At 45.9% G+C, this 18015-nt stretch overlaps 1 long non-coding RNA gene across 1 annotated transcript; it reads left to right on the top strand.

Moving 5' to 3' along the window:
• Positions 1 to 1250: 1250 nt before the first annotated feature.
• On the top strand, positions 1251 to 13255 carry LOC124417085. Its single transcript, XR_006930847.1, has 3 exons — positions 1251 to 1319; positions 2033 to 3627; positions 4608 to 13255. It is a non-coding gene; the product is annotated as an uncharacterized LOC124417085 (long non-coding RNA).
• Positions 13256 to 18015: the final 4760 nt, after the last annotated feature.

The following is an 18015-nucleotide window of genomic DNA, read 5'->3' as shown; positions in this document are numbered from 1 at the left end:
GTTGGTCAATCTACACTTCAGAAAGGATTGCTATATGCCAGGTGACTGCTACGTTAACTCTGAATGCAAGAATTGTATTAAGAGCTGACTTTTCCACTATTTATTGCTATGGCAAGTAGATTATTTGGTAGTCAACTGGTGCCTTTCTTGTTTTTGTCAGATTTCCTAAGGAAGTGTGTGAAAAATTCTTCCTGAGCAGGGAGAAGAAAACTGGGAATTAGAATGGGAGGTTATTTTGGAAGCTGTGGAAGAAGAAGAGATGGGAAAGTTTAATTCCAGATGAAAACACAATAAATTAATTCTTCCACGTGAGGAATAACTCCCTCCCTGTTAATAATGCTCATTAGGACTGAAGAGCTCAGGGGTCAAAATGGATGTAACACCTCCTTCCTTGAATTTCCAAGTATTCCTGCTGTTCCACCCATTTCTTGTCTCCTCTCCTATAGAAGATGCTGTGCCTCCAAAATGGGTTCACGATTGGGTAGGGAGATGATATCAGCTCCGATTCATTGGCATCCTATGCTCATTGGAACTCACCTTGATGGGGTGCTGGAAGCCTCATCTTGGAGAAGAGGCATTTCAGTCCAGGCTCAGTGAAGGACTGTGCCTTCCCAGAATTCACATACCGAAATAGAAAAGCAGGAGTGTGAGCAGTTTGCCTGGGATGGGCTGAGCCTTAAGTGCAGCCCCAGACCATTGGCGTTCCTCTCTCCACGCAAGGGGGAAGACAGCACCAGCACTGTCTTAGAAAAGGCCAGAATGCCTGAATGGCTTTTTTTTCTTTTTTTTTTTCCTAGAAGCATCATTTCCATCTTGCCTGGCTTGAGCTCCAGCCAGCTGTTTTTCATCCAGGAGCTTATCTCTCGCAGGCATAGTGACATTGTGTGACAGTGCCTGTTGTGTCTGCTGAGAAGACGTAAAGCTGGGGGCCAGCAGCTGACCCATAACACAAGAGCCCCTGGTCTTTGTTATCTCCTCCCAGCGCTGAGTTCTGTGCCTATGCTACAAGATTAGCTGTTCTCCCATAACATGCTATTGTGTGTGGGGGGGAATGGGTTATTTCTTTTTTTCTAGAGCAGCTGTTTTCAGTTGCCAGGGCTAATGTTGCTGTTTGTTTCAAACAGCTTTTCCCTGTTCCTCAGCACAGCTGTCTCCTATAGAATCAGCCTCCAGGAAAACCCATCTCTTAACCAATCACACGTTCAGATACCTCCCACCAAGGTTTTCTGCATCTACAGCATGAAGTTCTTGCACTTGCAGCCCAGAAGAACCTCTGTTCGTGTGAGGTGGTGGCAAACTTGTGGCTCTCTAACACAGAGGTATGTCTATAGGAACACAAAAACCTTTGGGTGGAGCATCTCCAAGGGGCTTGGTTTGCACTCCCTTGAGATCCTGGGCTCCCTGTGCATGAGCTGCTCCAGGTTCATTAGTTTTGCAGGCTTTTGTAAGAGGACAGATCTTGTTGTAAGGGTCCTATCAGAGCTCACGTTGGTGCTTTACTGACCTAATTCCTCTTAGCTACTGAAGAACAGCAGTGAGTGGAAAATTAATTTTGTAGCGTACGTTTACAAGTTAATTGCAGTTTGGAGGGAAGGTGGGAAAGCTGTATTTCAGAAGTAAGGGAAAGAGGTGCCAGGACGTGCTTTCCTGGTCTTAGCACAAGGGTTCCTGGCTCACCACAGGCATCCTTCCTTCCGCAGAGCAGGGCAGAGTCTTGCCCTGATGAACAGGCACACGGGAAGAGAGCTGCTGCCCCTGAAAGTGCCATCTTGGTGCTCTCTTACTGAGGACAGGGCAGGTTCATTCACTCCCTGATTACTGCAGTCCTGATTTTCATTTTGGGGGCTTTCTTGATAGATTTTATAGGTAGACGTTACTGTCAGGCTTGGAGTACCCTTGGTACCGAGAAGGAAATCCTCAGATGCTCTACTTTTCCTCTGAGAAATGCCTTTTCTCCAAAGATATTTGCTTGCTGTTTCAACTGCCTCTGTTTTTTTGTTTTGTTTTGTTTTTCACTTCTTTTCCTACTGAGTTCCTTCGGTTACGTTTTCCTTGATGGGCTTCAGCGTGAAGGTTTCAGACACGACGAGGAATGAATGAGTTGAAAGCAGAAGATGTCATGCAATGGGTAAATGACGAGGGGGAAAAATTTAATGCTCGGAATCACAGGAAATGAAAACCACCTCCGTTCATCTGCAAACAACAAATAACTTGCACTCCAGCAAGCAGTTTGTCTTATATTCTGGTTCACACCTGCAGCAGGGGCAAGAAGGGAAAGTACCAAACCCCATTATCCTCAGAGTAAGAGATCAGAGGAAAGTAGAAATTATACAATTTCCATATAGACGAAGCAGCCGAACGCGATTTTGGCCATCTTACAACAGAGCTCTGAAAAATGCTGTGAAAGCTGTCAGCTGGGCTACAAAATGCATAACCCGGTAAGACTGTGCACAAAGGGATGGGGAAAAGTGTCAAAGAAGAAAAGCCCATTGCTGGACAGGCACTGCCATGCAACGCCGCATGCCAAGAACAAGAAGAGAAGAAGGATCCCAGTAGAGGAGAGCTGGTGCCTGGGCTTGGCAGGGCTCAAGGTCACATCATCAGCAAGACCTGGCTGCAAACCTTTGTCTTCACTCAGACAGTCCTAACTGGTTTAATCTGCTCTGTATGTATGCCCAAACATCTTCCTCTTTTAGAGGAGTTTTAGATCTGTCTTAGTGTTTTGAGCATGCAAGCTTCCTAACTTTGAGCAGGCTCTGAACATAGGAAGCTGCCACCTATAAGTGTTGCTCATTTGGGTCAGGGCCGTCTCCTGCTGTACACATCGTGTTTCTGAGCACACTGTGCTGGTTTAATAACAGCAGGGAGAGAAGTGCCACAAGAATCATTCTGATTTTTATATATTGTTTTGCACAAATATCTGTTTTATTTATGTATTTGCCAAGGACATAAATACGTGGAGGAGCACAGATACACTTTTCAGCTTTTAATCTGTGCTGCTGCGGATGTTGCGGGCTTTGACTGGACAAACTCTCTTCCCCAAACAGCCAAGTTACTCAGATGAATAAGGTCATCTGTGCACGTAAGTGATTGCCACATTGGGCCTTGTGTGCTCAGCATAGGGATTGGCATTAAATGGTATTTCCTTCCCCCCCCCCTCCCAGAAAAAGAAACTCACCAAAAAAATGTGGAAGGTGGAGAGGAAATCTCAGAATCTGACTCAGGAATGAAGAGCATTCACTGCCAACCCAGATGTGATGGCAGCCTGGAAGAGATGAGAAGCCTGCTGTTCCAGGAGGACCTCTAAAGAGTTTTTCAAACCTTTTGTTAATGAGAAGGAGCAGAGCGGCCTCTGCCCACAGCCTCCATCTGTTTCCTTGGGCAAACCATTCACTGAAACCTGCTGTACTCCAACCTCTTCTTCCGCTCACTTTCATCTCTCATCTTTGGCTATTTGACACCTCGGGGCACAACAGCTATTTTGCTATTTCTATGCAGAGTAACTTCTGCCACAATTACTGTCGTGTAGGCAGCAGAGTAAGACAGAGCCCAGCTCCGTGGGCATGCCTGTGTTTTCCCTTGGGGGTCAAGCCTTTGAAGCAGCCCTTCTCAATCCAGCAGAGCCAGGTGAGGGCCCTCTGCCATGGTTAATAGCACTTTACATTACCTCAGCAGTGATGAAGCGTGAGAGGGGGGGAAAAAAAAAACCCAAAAAACAACCCTATAACAAAACCCCTTTGTCGTTTTGCTGCAGTGGTAGTAATATTCGTAGCTATTGTTCCAGATCTGCCAGTAATGTGAAGTTTAAAGGCGAAAGGGGTGGGCAGCGGGGGCAGAGGAATCAAAGCAGACCATTAGGCTGAATGGTTATCCAGGCAGTTTGCTCCAGGCAAACAGTTAATCCAGACCTGGGAGAGAGCACTGGTAGTTAAAGCCCTTTAATGGCCTAAGTCCTATGATAATTAGTCCTGCCCTGGAGGTAGTTAAGTGAGCCACTCCAGCCTGAAATGGAGCTCATCCACTGCTGAGGCCATAATCCTCTCTGCACAATGAAAGCTGAACTAATTCACTGAGTAAACACTTTCTCAGTTACTTACACGCTGTCTTCTTTCAGCCTGACACCAAATAGATTCACTTCCAAGAGCTGGAAAGAAAATCAACTTTTTTTTTTTTTTTTTAAAAAAAAAGCCAACTGATCTTGCTTGAAATGCTTTTGGATTTAGTATCCAGGGTATAACCTGGACAGATATCATCTCCTTTCTCCCGGCATCACATAGCAGCTTCTTTATTTTAGCCCGCTACAATGGCAGAGAACACAAAGACATTTCCCCATCTATTACCTGATTTTTTTCTCCTGCCTGTTTCTCTGACAAGGCACTGCTGGAGAGGAGCAGGAAGGCTTATGGGAGGCTCACACTGAAATTTGGGGCTCCTTAAATTATTGAGATCTGTGCTCTTGGCTCACTCAAAGGCTCAAGGTGAGAAATGTGGCACAGAGGAAAAGTAAATGGAAGTAGCAAGGGAGGAAACATGAAGTATTTTCAACTGTTGTGAGTGACACCAGCTCACTTTTTTTTTTTTTCTTTTTTTCCTTCTTTATGTTTCAGCTAAGGAATGGAAATCATGGATTTGTAGAACATTCAGAGCTGGAAGGGACCCACAGGGCTCACTGAGTCCAACCCCTGGCTCCACACAGGCCACCCAAAACTCAGACACTACATCTGAGAGGTGTCCAAATGCTCCTTAAACTACAGCAGGTCAGGGCTGTGCCCACTGTCCTGGGAGCTATTCCATGCCCACCACCCTCTGGGACAGAGCCTTTTCCTTATATTCAACCTGAGATGTACATGGCTTGGCATGTTGTCGTTCCTATGTGTCCTCTGTATGGATGTGCCATGGGTGTCTGGTTGTCTCTGGATACATTTCATGCTCATCTCATCTCTCCAGCTCCTCCCAGTGCTATTGTGCTTTCAGACCCTCCTGGAAGACCCAGCTTTCAAGGACCTCTGTTTCCCACCAAAGATCTGCTAAGGGCTTACGTTGGCTCTGCATACAGGAACTGGCACTGCCCCCCAGGGTGGTCTGTCCATTGGGCCCCCTAACCTGCAAGGGCACACTGAGTGCTCCGAAGTCTCCATCAGTGATGCTGTAAGTGTTGCAGTGATCGTCCACCCTGATTGCTGCACTTCCAAGTGTTGAGGAACTGAAGACCCACAAGTGGAAGCAACTCTCTGACCTGTTGGATCATCTCCGCACCATGCAGTGCAGTTTGAGCACGTGGGACATGGTGAGGGTTCTATCTTCTATAATGCTAACACAGTGGTGGTGTGAAGTCTGTAATGTTATCGTTGCTTGTTCTTCTCTCAGCTTGTCCTAGATGCCTTCTAGCCCCAGATCCCAGTGTCATCTGACTACTCCAAACTCAATGCTCTCTGATGGAAGAGTCTGAAAACCCAGATCTCTACTGATTTAAAACCTAGGAGGAAAGTGAATTATATTTCAAAGGTGGGGTTATCTCATTGTCTTTAGAGGTGAACAGGTACTCTTTGCTCAGGCTCATGTTAGAGTCTACAGAGACAAATGGACATTTCTGGGTCACAGTCCATTCTGAATCAGGTAATGTAATGAAAACTTTACTGGTGCTTCCTGTGGTTTACCAGCAATCCTTGTTTTATGAAGACCATGGCCCACAGGTTGATGAGAATGGACCAGAAAGGGAGGGGAGGGATATGGGGTATGAGAAGCAGCCCAGAGCTGAGTTTGGGCATGTGGTGTTGGGACGTTCAGTCTTTGGTCATCTGAGAGCAGCTGCAGGGTCCTGCCTGGTGCTCAGTGAAGTGCTGATGGACAGAAAAAAGAAAAATGCTCTTTGAACCTCTTGACCTGAGCAGTGTGAGAGGCGAGGTGCACAGGCTTGTTTTACGAATGCTCCCATGGCTCAAAACTTGTTGGTGAGTGGTATTATTAATGTTGCTCAGGGCTAAGAGAAAAAAAAAATCATTCTGAAGTCTATGTTCAGAGATATTCCTTTTTTTTTTTTCCTTATGTAAGGAAAATAGAAACAAAATGGGGGGAAAATAAAAATAAAAATGAAAAAAACCCTACCAACCCTCTCTGCATCAGCAATGCTTCTGTCTCCAGGCTCTATGGCAATGATACCTCAACCCACCCATTCAGCAGTCCATTATCATTTCCCTCCTTCCATTATTCCCCTTCAACCTTATCAGACATAAGCATCGTCTCAGAGGCTCCAACTGGAGCCTTGTAATTGTCCCTGGTTAGAGCTCGATAGCACCTTGAACCGCCAGAGTAATCTCTGCTTTAAGAAAAAGGTCTCCACAAGGAGACAACGAGGCTTGAATTTGCCCGTGGCTATGCAGGATCTTTAATAGCTAACTCTTTTCTCTCTCCCTCTCTCGTGCGTGCACATACGAGCACAGATAAATGGAAAACTCTCTCTCTCTCTCCTTTTTATTATTTATCCTCAGCCTCTTTTCGACTGCCTGTTAGGCAGCCATCACAATATTTATTATAGGGTTTGCAATATTATTATTAGCAGCTCCTGAGGGCACATGGTGGAGGAGGTGTCTGGAGAAAGCGTAACAATATTAGTGAGGAGATCTCTCTGGAGAGGGGAGAGTGGAAATGGCATTTTCTTGTGCTTCTCGATGGGAGGAAGGAAATCAGACCCAGTTGGACACTCTTTCTCCTTGCATTTGGATGATGTTTGGGCCAGGGTAACGTTAGTGCCATGTCCTTCTTCAGGAGGAGAACAAACCGTTATTCATTTGATGCCAGGAATGGAATAGGAGCAAAACATGCAAAGTCCTGTTCAAAGAGGGGGGTGAGGAGGATCTTGGCATTGCTCTGCAATTCAAGTCCCACCAGTTTCCCTAAGACAGCCTGAGCTACCAGCACAGCCAGCACAAGAAGTTGCAGAAGATAGAAAAACTCACCCACAGGTTAAATCCCTTCTTCAGTGGAGGGGTTTAATTCCTAAAACTGATTCACAGAATCATGAAGATTGGAAACGATCACCAACACCAACTAGACTAACCATCAACCCATTGGCTTCTCTCTAACAAAGAAGACCAAGCTTTCTGGTGATGTTCGCCTCCCCGGCCTCTTCCAGATTCTCAAGTTCCTGCCCCAGTGTTGATTCTTAAGATGCATCTTTCAGCAGTCAGTTTACAAAATGTCATCTAAGGATTGCTGCCCATCATTTAATTGCAACAGTTATGCTTGGATGCTCGTTTCTGTGAGTGTCCATGAAATCTTCATTGTTATCTGCCTTTTTATTCCTCGTGCTTACACCTGCTGATTTTTCTGTTAAAGGTGCTTGTGAAGAGGAAAATGAGTTAGTGACAGTCATTGCTTTATGATGTGTATCTGGGAGACTGAAGGCTACAAAAAAAGAAAGAAAAAAAAAAAGGGAGGAAATAGAGAAAAAGAAATGGTTGAATTGAGATGATACTTGAGAACATTTTAACACTGTGGACAAGATTTTTTCCTCTAAGTCTCACCAGAACATTAAGAAAGATGGAAGTTTGCATCATTAGCAACCATTTGCAAAGAAATCTTGGCTGGATTAGAGTGTTTATTTCTTGAATCTGGTACAGAGGGCCACCACCTCAGAGAAACGACACGATGTGTTCAAAATGCTATGTAAGAAATTATTCTCAAGTAGATACGACATTTCTTTTCTTTCCTCTTTAAGCAGGGCCAATCAATCCAAATACACCAGCTGGACTGCTTCCAGTGCATTTTTAAGAGCACAGCAACACGAGTTGTGATTACTTTAGTGCTAAGCCCATCCCAGGAGATGGGATTGAGGAATGCTGCAGCTTGGAGAGGGAGGATGTGGAACACAGATCTTCTGAGGACGTGCCACAACCCATCAGGCAGGGGAACACGTGCTCCTAAATATGTCCTCTCCTTGGACAATCACTTTCATCTCATTAAACATCATGACTTTAAAGAGTTTTCCACCGCAGCCCCTCATCCTTGCATGGTTGGTGTTGTGTTCCCATGGGTAGCAGGGTCAACTTTTGATCATCTCATGGGTAGAGGAACTGGTGTCAGCAATTGGGTTCACGTCTATGACCTCAATAGAAGTCAGGCTCAGTTAGAGATAGAACATCCTAAGACTGAGATTTATAGATCTGAGTTTTGCATTTAAATGTGAGAGCTGGATCTATACAGCCTATCGTAAAGGTGACAAGACCTCAGAGTCCTGTGCTATAAATCAGTCTCTTGTATTCCTAATGCAAAGAAGTGTTTGTAAATTAACAGTAGTTATTATTATTATTATTATTATTTGCTTAGAACTTACTGGCATGGCCAGCGATTATGTTTTAGGATTTGTAAATCTGTTTTAGGATTTGTAAATCTATTTCCCGACTTCCAAGCCAATCGAACTCTACAGAAGTCAGTCAGGGAGTTAAATCTGATGCGAAAAGTCATGGTTTGTAAATCAAACTGCAGTTCTTAGGTTAGCTGAGAGGATTTATGACTCTGGATGGAGATACCTAATCTGGTTTATAAAAGGACTGATTTATAAATGAAGCCCCACAAAGAATGTCTCAGATCCTGGCAGGTGAGGCATCAAGAGGTGCAAGATGAGCATGGTGGGGATGCCCAGCACTGTCTATCCCAGGGACCCAAGACCCTCCATCAGCAATCCCAGCATCATATCGTAATGGAGGAAAATCTTGAGGCCTCTGTATCATACCCAGTGTAATGGCAAGCCACCCATGCTGGGGATGGAGAAGCTGGAAGTCTCCAGTGGTTCTGCGGCCCTTGGGAGCCCAGCAGGACCACCTTGCTACCACCTCCATTCGCCAACACAGAGAGCCCCACAGCCTCCTCCCTGGCCCCATTGCACCCCAGTTGCCACCAAGGCCAGGGGTGGCTGCTCCTGAAACACTGCTTCAAAAGTTTTACTGTATAAAAGTGTCTCTTACGTTAAAGGAAAAAAAAAAAATAAAAAAGAAGAAGAAGAGAGGGAAAAAAAAGGAAAAAAAATCAAATTTCTACAGTTCTAAAACTTTTTTTAAAGCATTTAAATTTTAAGCTGGGGATTTATAAATGGGCTATTAAAGTTTAAGAGTTTCATTATAGTTTTTTTTAAATCATAATTACTTTAGGTAGGGGAGGAGGGATAGATCTACTTTATTCCTAGTGGAAACTATACATATATATGAAGTATCTATATAAAAGCTGGAACTGAGCTTATATTAATACAGTTTAACTGATATTCAATAACTTCACCCTCCCTTTTTCCTATTGTCCATATTTAAATACTTCAAAAAGAATTCTAATCAAGTGGAAATTAATAGGGGAGGAAAGACTGGGGTAGCAGGAGAGGGCTCTAATCCCACTCTCTCTTAATATTTCAAAGTCTCTTTTATTTTCCTAATAAAAAAAAGAGAGAGAGAGAGAGAGAGAGAGAGGGAGAAAGTGGAATTAATCCAGTGCTCTGAACTGTCCTCCCGTCTTACTGATTTAAATAAAATCCAAGAGCACATCACACCCGACGGCCGTGCCTGGCCACGTGCCAGGGCAGGCTCTCACGTCCCCGTTTCCCTCCCACCTTCTCCAGGAGGTGGACGCCCTCCAACCCCAGCCTGTTGCAGAGGGATGATGGGCTACCGGCCTTCCTCAGGGCTCTGGGGTGTCCTCTATCCCCTCTCTGCGCTCCTGCGAGGGCAGCCTTGTCATTTTGGTGGGACTCGTTGCAACCAAAGGTCTTGCGCCCATGGGCACCTTCCCCTTAGGATCTGGCGGTGATGCCAGAGCAATGAGGGGTGATGCAGGATAGGGAAACTCATGGTGGATGTCACCGTGGGAAAGAAGAAACCAGGTGTTCTGCATCAGTTTGCCTTAACTTCTCCTCTGTTGGTGTGTTCGGCTGCTCGCTGAAATGGGGAGCAAACCCCACTCTGACACCAGCCTTCGTGGTTCTCCTTGCAGCTCCAGGGCTCTTGTGCCAAGAAGTAAAGCAGACGGCCCACCTGACATACTATCTGTTCAGCACGAGCTAATTAGAATATGAAGCATGGAGCAAAACCTGAGGTCAGCCTTGTTAAACCACACAGAGCAGAGAAATGTATCGCTGTAAGCCAAGCAGGTAAATAACATTTATTAACCAAAGAGCACACGCTAGATGGCATACCATTCCTTACATACTGCTGTGTTACATCCTTGTTATTATACTCATGTTGCCCACATTTGCATGGTATTTTCCCAATACAGGCCAGGCACTATCCTTTTGAACTGCAGCTGGTTCATACAAGAATAAAACACACAGTGTTCACCCCAGCAGATCAAACCTCATCTGTAGAGAGCCATTTTCTTCTTCCCAAGCTGTTCTAGAGGCACATTGGTTGATATGAGAGCTGCTAATAGAAGGGGATGTCAGGACCCAGGCACAACCTGGCAGTTGAAATAGATAGATAGAAGAGATGGCAGGTGCTCCTTGGAGAAGATGCCTCGCAGTGTTTTGATTTCAGCTGACCAATCTGTCTAGCCCGGGGGCACTCAAACAAAACATTTCCCCAAACTCTTAGTGGGGGATTTTATTTTATATCGTGATTCTGAAGATTTTTATTGGGGGTAAAAAGGAAAAAAAAAGAAAAACTTGTCTTCTATTTTTTCCTATCTCATTATGCAGGAATAAGCACGTACTGTATACAACATTAAGCTTCATGGCTTAACGCACTACGTACGATGATGACCATGCGGCCCTGTTTTATGACTTAAGTTGTAGAACAATGAGTAATTTTTGTAATAAATATACAAACCTGGGCAGAGGCCTTCATTTGGCAACTCCAGAATTTGGCATAGTGGCAGGAGGGAATAAAAAGCTATGGTTTCACAGCATTCCAAGGCAAATGACGGCACCCAGAATCAGTCATACTACAGCAGATATAAATGAAGATGACAAGGATACAGAATTTTCAGCACACTACTCAGCAATTCAAAGCAAAACAAAAAAAAAAAAAGAAAAAGAAAAAAGAAAACGATCCCTGCTCCAAACCCACCAAGGAAAAGAAGTTTGGAATAATATCATGCAACTGAATATGCTGGGGATGCGCCCTTTCTGTTTGCACACATATGCACATTCATGCGCATGCAAACGCCTCCTGCATGCACAAAGATTCATTTGCTAAAAGACTCATCTCAACACAACCCAATTTGAACCTGTACGAAAGGATGCTCTATTGCTGTAGGAATGAAAGATAAAGTGGTGCGAATACAATAGCCCATAAAACTCAGCAAATCCTTGAGTTAGAATATAATTTTACTGGAGAGGGGGAAAATAGCTTTTCTCTCAAAGAAAAGGTGGTTTAAAATTAAAATTCATTAAAGAAGGCTAGCTGACACATTTTTGTATTCTTTGAGGAAGTATATCTTTAATTTAATGCACTGTCCAATTAAAAAGAAGTGGTCCCTTATTATAGATATGATTTATTCTCTGATAAACCACTGATTTATGGCTCGCTGGAGTATATATTTAATACTGTCAAAAATATATATATATAAAAAATGAAAGGACACCCAAAACTATCTGCAGTGCTACAGTGGCTCAGTCTGAAAAGGATCTGAGGAAGCAAAGACCCCTGGGAGTTAAATGCAATCTTTGCCTGGGATGAAAGCATGGAGAACTGCTGATGGTTACAAAAGGATCCTTCGCCACCAGCCCCAGCCACCATCCGTACACAAACACATGTACGCATCGGTGTTCTTCCTCGCCTCCTCCTCCTCTTGCACCCCAGCCCAGCAGCTGAGGAATCTCATCTGCAAATTCTTAAGTGCTTTTCCAAATGGTGAGTCCTGCGTTGCAGGTGGAGACCCAGGGGTTGAAGACAGGGAAAGTGCTTTGCCTGCATTCCCAGTCTGATCAGGTAGGAACACTTGGGTTTCTCCATGGGTGGTGACCGCGTTTGCATGGTGCTTTTGCTGGCCTTGAGCTGCCTGGTCCCACCTTACAGTCACCAGAAGAAGAGGAGGACAGGCATGTGAGAGAGTTCCAGATCTTGCTTCTCTCCATCACTGACAAGGGGAGCCCCAGCTGAATCACCAAATGGGAATACCTGCACCTTAAATCCCAGCAGACAGAGAATCATTGGAGTTGGAAGGGCCCCTTAAAGGCCATCTGGTCCAACCCCCTGCAATGAGCAGGGACACCCACAGCTCCATCAGGTGCTCAGAGCCCTATGCAGCCTGACCTTTGGTGTCTCCAGAGATAGGAACATCCACCACCAATCTGGGCAACCTGTGCCAGTGCCTTGCTAATAGATACGTGCCTCAACACAGTGCTATTTCTACTAGCTCGTAAGGAATGGTATGTAATATTTTCTTCAGTGCAGCACACCAAAACTTTCTGTTTTCTTACAGTTAGCACATGAGTTTGGATCCAGGATCATAAATTCAAGATTAAGAACTATCTTGTAAGTAGAAAGAAAGCCTTAGGAGTAATTTGCCTCTATCTGCTTCTCATGTGTTCCTGTAAAATCCAGCTTAAAAAAGTAAAGCTCCACTAAAGTGGTGGCATTTTAATTTGCTGGAGTATGTTTATCTGAATGATCGCTTTCTACCCTGGTAGTGGAAAGTGAGGTCAAACCCAGGCAAAAACTCCATGCAACTTGGTGATACTGTGATCAGAGGCTTTTCTTCACTGAAGGTAGAGGTGTATGTTGGAGGTCTTGGAACTGCAGAAACACAAGAGAGTCGTGGCGCAGGTGTTGGCAGGGAGATGATGGCCTCAGGTTCCCAGAAAACTTTTGGATACAGTCACAGAGCTGCCATGTGGCATACTGGCCAAAGGGCCCCACTTTCACATCTGTGGATGTGGAAGGGCTGTTTTAGGACACGCTGTTCCTCCAGCAGCTCCTCCCGAGATCTCCGCAGAGAGTAGGGCTGCCCAAATCCCCATCACAGCCTTAGGAAGGTGACATTGCCAGCCGCCGTCCTTCCCCTCCCTTCTGCCCTGCTGGCAGGTGGGTTGGCACGCAGAGGACAAGCTGTGATGGCCACTGCTGCAGTGATTCGCCATCCTGAGCGTCCTGCATCCAGCCGAGAAGTGTTAACTGCTTTTCCAGATACCATCAAATACATTTAAACAAGCCTGATGCTTGAATGCTTTTTGCATCGGGTGTGTTATACATAAAATATGTTGAGTCAGTGATAGTGGCCTTATCTAAAGACAGAAGCCAGGAAAATTTCATCCGGTGCACTTTGTCAGATTGTGCCTCGACACAGGCAGCCGGCAGCTTGCTGTGACAAGCAGGCGATGGCATCTGGCTCTGGGAGAGGTCGTGTTTGTGCTTCCAGGGCTGGTAAATGGATGGAGAGCAAAGAGCTTGTCCTGCAGAGCAGGTGGGCTCTGTGGCTGAGCAGCGTTTTGGTGAGGCTGCAACCATGCAGCTCTGCTCTGAGGACAAGGTGGGATGAAGCATTGTGTTTTAAGGATGAATTGCAACCCTGATCTCTTCTGCTTGGCCAGCAGAATGTGCATTGTGTTATCTACACCTCTTATAGCTGTTTATCTTTAGTGCTGGTACCCTCTGCATTGCCACAGCGTGGGCAAAGCTCTCGCATCCTGAGTGACCTTCTTGCTTGCTGCCTGTGTGCATTGCCACGAAGGCTTTGTCCTGGTCACTGGAGCTCCCATGCAGGGAAGCAGTCTTCTCCAATCTCTGCTGTGCAAGAATTGCATCCTTTTCCCTGAGCAGTGCCCTCACAAAACAAGCAGACTCCTTTTCAAATGTGGGCTGCCCTAAATCCTACTCCAGTGCCAAGCAATGCAATAGCTCCAGGAAAAGCTTGGCTCCTTCATCTTCAAATTCTGGCCCTATTGCAGTTCATCCCTAAGACCTTGCTGAACCTCAGCTGCCTTTCCCAGGGACTGGATGCAGTAGTTCCATACACCCTGACTTTGCCTTTTTTATGGAGATGGAGTTTCTTTTTCTGCTCATCCTCCATCTGAGCACTGAAACAAAGCTTTAATGCATTATTATGTACCCTGGGGGCCACTTGCAGTCTACTGTAAGTTCCAAGCGTGACCATGGCAAAGTCCCACAGGCTGCTCATCACGACCCTTGGTTTCTGCATGGTACCTGGGGATAACAGCACTGCCTGCCTCGGAGGGGTGCTGGAGAGATAAAGACAGTGACGCATCCAGCAACGATGGGAAAGGAAGCAGATAAGCACCTGAGCTGGAGAATATAGGCACAGGAATTATCTGAAGGCAGAAAAGAGATTATCACTTGGGAATGAGTCTGCCTCTGCTGATCAGGGGAATATTTGGCACTCTTGCTGCACCCTTGGCCCCACCACCGGCGTGCACACAGCCCATGCATTCCCCCATCCGCCTGGGAGCCTCTCACTGATGTTTGCAGCCCGCTCTGTTTTCAGATGGGTTTTGGTTAATTTGGGACCTTGGAAATAAAACCACCAGGTGAGCTCCAGACATGCTGTGACTTCTCCAAGAGTACCATTTCCATTTTTGTCTTTGTGATTTCAGTTACGACTCAGCCATCCTTTAGGGCTGTGCTTCCAGTGCCATTTGCAGCTAGCCAGACAGGCAACCTCTTCTTTACCAGCAAATTTAATGAATTTTTGTGTTTGCCTCTTGGTTCTTGGGCAATTACAGCTGCCAGACACTGGAAGGGAGCACAGTTCTGTGTTCCCAGCGATTGCTAATGTGTGTGAAGTCACATGTATGTGAAACTAGGGACTGGAGTAATTCATCCTGGAAACACCAAAACAAACACATCAAGTAGATGGAGAATGACCCAATTCTTGTTTCTGGTGCACAGGAGGCCAGCAGGTAGCTGCTGGTAGGTGGCCAAGAGGAGGGCTCACCCTCAGAGCAATACTTAACAACAAGCTCTCCACATGGGGAATGGGCAAGGCGCCATCCAAAGAGAGCCAACTGCTCTGCCTTTAACACCACGAAAGAAGCCTTGCTAAGAAACTCCATAAAAGACCAAGAACTTCCTCTTCATCTCCTCTCCCTCTCTCCCCCTCTCTCGCCTTCTCCCACCTCAGAAAGTAATCTCATCCTTTCGTCACATATTATTGAAATCCCAGCTCTTAAAAAAAAAACTCTCATTTTTGCCCAGACTGAGAGCATGTCATTCGGAAGTGATGTGCAAGGCAGGAGATAACCAGGTAGAACTCAGCGATTCGCCACAGAAAATGGCTCCATGTATGGTTGTAATGCTATCAGAGTCCGTCCCTCAATAGCTCTTTACCGCTGCCGAGCTCAGAATCTGCTGATTCAAGAACTTTGCCTGTGCGGGTAGAGGCGGAGGAAACGGGGCTGGAGGGAGATGGGGAGGTGTATAAAAATAGAGCATTTTCGGTCTGGACAGAACACATAATAATGCAAAGGCTCTGCTTTCTTCCTTTTTATTTTTATTTTTTCGGTGGGGCGGGAGGGGCAGAGCACGGTCTCTCCCACTCGTTCCTTCGTTCTGTGTCCTCATTTCATGCTTTAGTTGTGCTGATTGGGAGGGCTGAATTCGCTCGGCTACCTACTTAGTGCAAAACAGTTGCACTCCCGCCTGGAATGGAGAGAGGTTAGAGGCTAACTCCCTGCAGACAGCGGATTTTGCAGAGGCAAATGGGGTCTCCGAGGGGGTGCTGCCATGCGAGCCCTCAGACAGGGAGATTTCCCATCCCCGAGGAGTTGGAGGAGAAATGTCCTGTGGTTTTCCCCAGTGGTTCTCATTTATTAACCAGAGATATTACATCTCTGTGTGCAAAGCAGGGTTTCTTTCAGATGCAGTGGTGATTTGGCATACACAGAGAGCAAAATGCGGCTCAGCTTTAAGCAGCCAAACAGGTAGGAGGTGGGGGAGGGATACACCCGTCCACACCGTTGTGCCTCCACCAATGCCTCTGCCATCTTCCTGGACTCCCGACTCTCTTCATTTATCCTTGGATGTGAGTTAATGCGTCCAAAACATTTCAGATGGCTTTGTAAATTGTCAGGGTGTCAAACCTTGTTTCTTGTAGTTCTGTGGACTTGTGGCGTAGGAAACTTGGTGCAGTTGCATCGCCGCTGCGTGGTAGCAGTAGATGTGGTTGGTGCAGTCACCATCCAAGTAGACAAGTCATCATTTTGGCAAGGAGCTATTTCTTTACACCACGGAGCCACTGGAAAAAAAAGCCATCACAGTCTCTGGATGGACAGCAATGCTGCCAACCTCCCATCTCAGCTCTGAAGATTATCGTTGGGCCATTGGTAACTTGAGTTTCACCACCAAGGGAGCCAACCCAACCATTTCCTGCTTGGAGGGTGAGCAAGTGTGTTTATCCGACCAGAGAAACCTTTTCTCTCTCTGACAAATCCCATGTTGGGTGTTTTTTAAGGAAAGGCATGATTGCGGGGACAGGCAGGTGGGTACCCCATCATTTGCTGCCCTCTGCACCCATGTATCCATCACCACCTGCGAGCAGCTGGGGCACTCACCCCCAGCATCCCCTCTCAGCCGAAGCGAACTGGCAGCCAGGCTTGGCCTGAAGTTTCCTGCCAGTTTTCTAGTTCTCATAAATTTCGAAGCCGTCAGCAAAGTAAAGGAGGATCACAATACCATACATGGAGAACTGCATAATCTTGAAGACGAGAGTAAAGGAAATGGGATGAAATTTAAGACTACTAAATGCAAGGTCATGCACTTGGGGATTAACAAGAAATTCTGCTCTAAACTGGAAGCTCATCAGTTGGAAATGAGAGGGGAGTAGAAAGATGTGAGCGTATAAGTTAACCAGAGGATGTCTATGAGCCACTAAGGAGCTGTACTATGAAAAAGCAAAGTTCCCAGCCTCTGTCAGCCGAAGCATTCCCAGTTCAGACCAGTTAAACCCCAGTGGTGTCTTACATGATCATGGCAAGATTTCACATGGTTTGTTGTCCAGCCCATAAAGAAGATGTGGAAAAATGGGCAGGGTTAAAAAATAGAGGATGTTAACAGGTCTTGGTTTGTCTAACAGATCACTTCTTGATCTGGCTTTTCTTAGAGGCGAACAAAGGGGCTAAAAGACACCACTGGCATCAGTGCAAGTGAACCTAGCAGGAATCAGTGTATTCTGGAAATGACAACTGTATTTATAGCTTAAGGCGGGGAAGTTGTGAGGCAGGGAAAGTAAAGACCAAAGCGGTTGCTCACCTGAGGCAGTGTCTGAATGGCTCAGTTGTCTCCAGAGGGATGGTTTGGTCTCCACTTATTCTGCAACATGTCCACTTACAAAGAAGGAGGTAAAGGATTCCCAGCCTATTCTGAAAGCCTGAAGAAAAGCCCAGTTGGGAGACGGGGGAAGCAGTGCTAGACCTTCAGTAAGGTCAAAGGAGCCAACCCATGTCTTGTGGTCTGTGCGTGTGTGGCACCCAGCCGCAAGCCACCCACAGCATGCTCCTTCACACCTGCTGTGGGGGTCTCTGGTCTGCGACATCGTGGTCCCAAATTGAGGTCAAAGAGCTAGCAGTGTTGAGCCTGGAGCTCAAAACGAAGCCTCCTTCTCAAAGGACACTTTTGTGCCTCTCTTAAGCAACTTCAGTGAGTCCTCTCCCTTTCTTTCACAGCCGAAAAAGTCCTGCCAAGAAGAAAGTCTACAGGGCCTGCTCACATTCCAGCAACACTCTGGCCTCCAGAAGTCCCTTTCACAGCACACAATATGGCATTGTGATTAGATATAAACTGAAAGTGTATTTCTTGCCCTTCAGTAATTACACTGGCTTATGGGAGCTTTATTCAGCATGAAGCCTTATTATTCTGCAGAATGAAATTCTGTATAATTTTCCTCTCCTCCAATGCGCAGATGAAAAATCATATTTTGGTCCGAGTTGGGAAGAAAGGCTCAGTTATCACTTGAGAGCGTGGTGTTATTTTCCCCCGGAATTAAAAAATCCATCTGGGTGTACGACCCCGTTCACCCTCCTGCCTCTCCATTCAGCCTTTTGTATGCATATGAACCTTATCAATTTCCACCGCTGCAGAAAGGTGA

The sequence above is a fragment of the Gallus gallus genome, chromosome 9 (assembly GCF_016699485.2).
Source record: "Gallus gallus isolate bGalGal1 chromosome 9, bGalGal1.mat.broiler.GRCg7b, whole genome shotgun sequence".
Classification (NCBI taxonomy): domain Eukaryota; kingdom Metazoa; phylum Chordata; class Aves; order Galliformes; family Phasianidae; genus Gallus; species Gallus gallus.
Note: the sequence above shows the minus strand (reverse complement) of the source record. Positions and strands in the feature narration are given on the sequence as shown.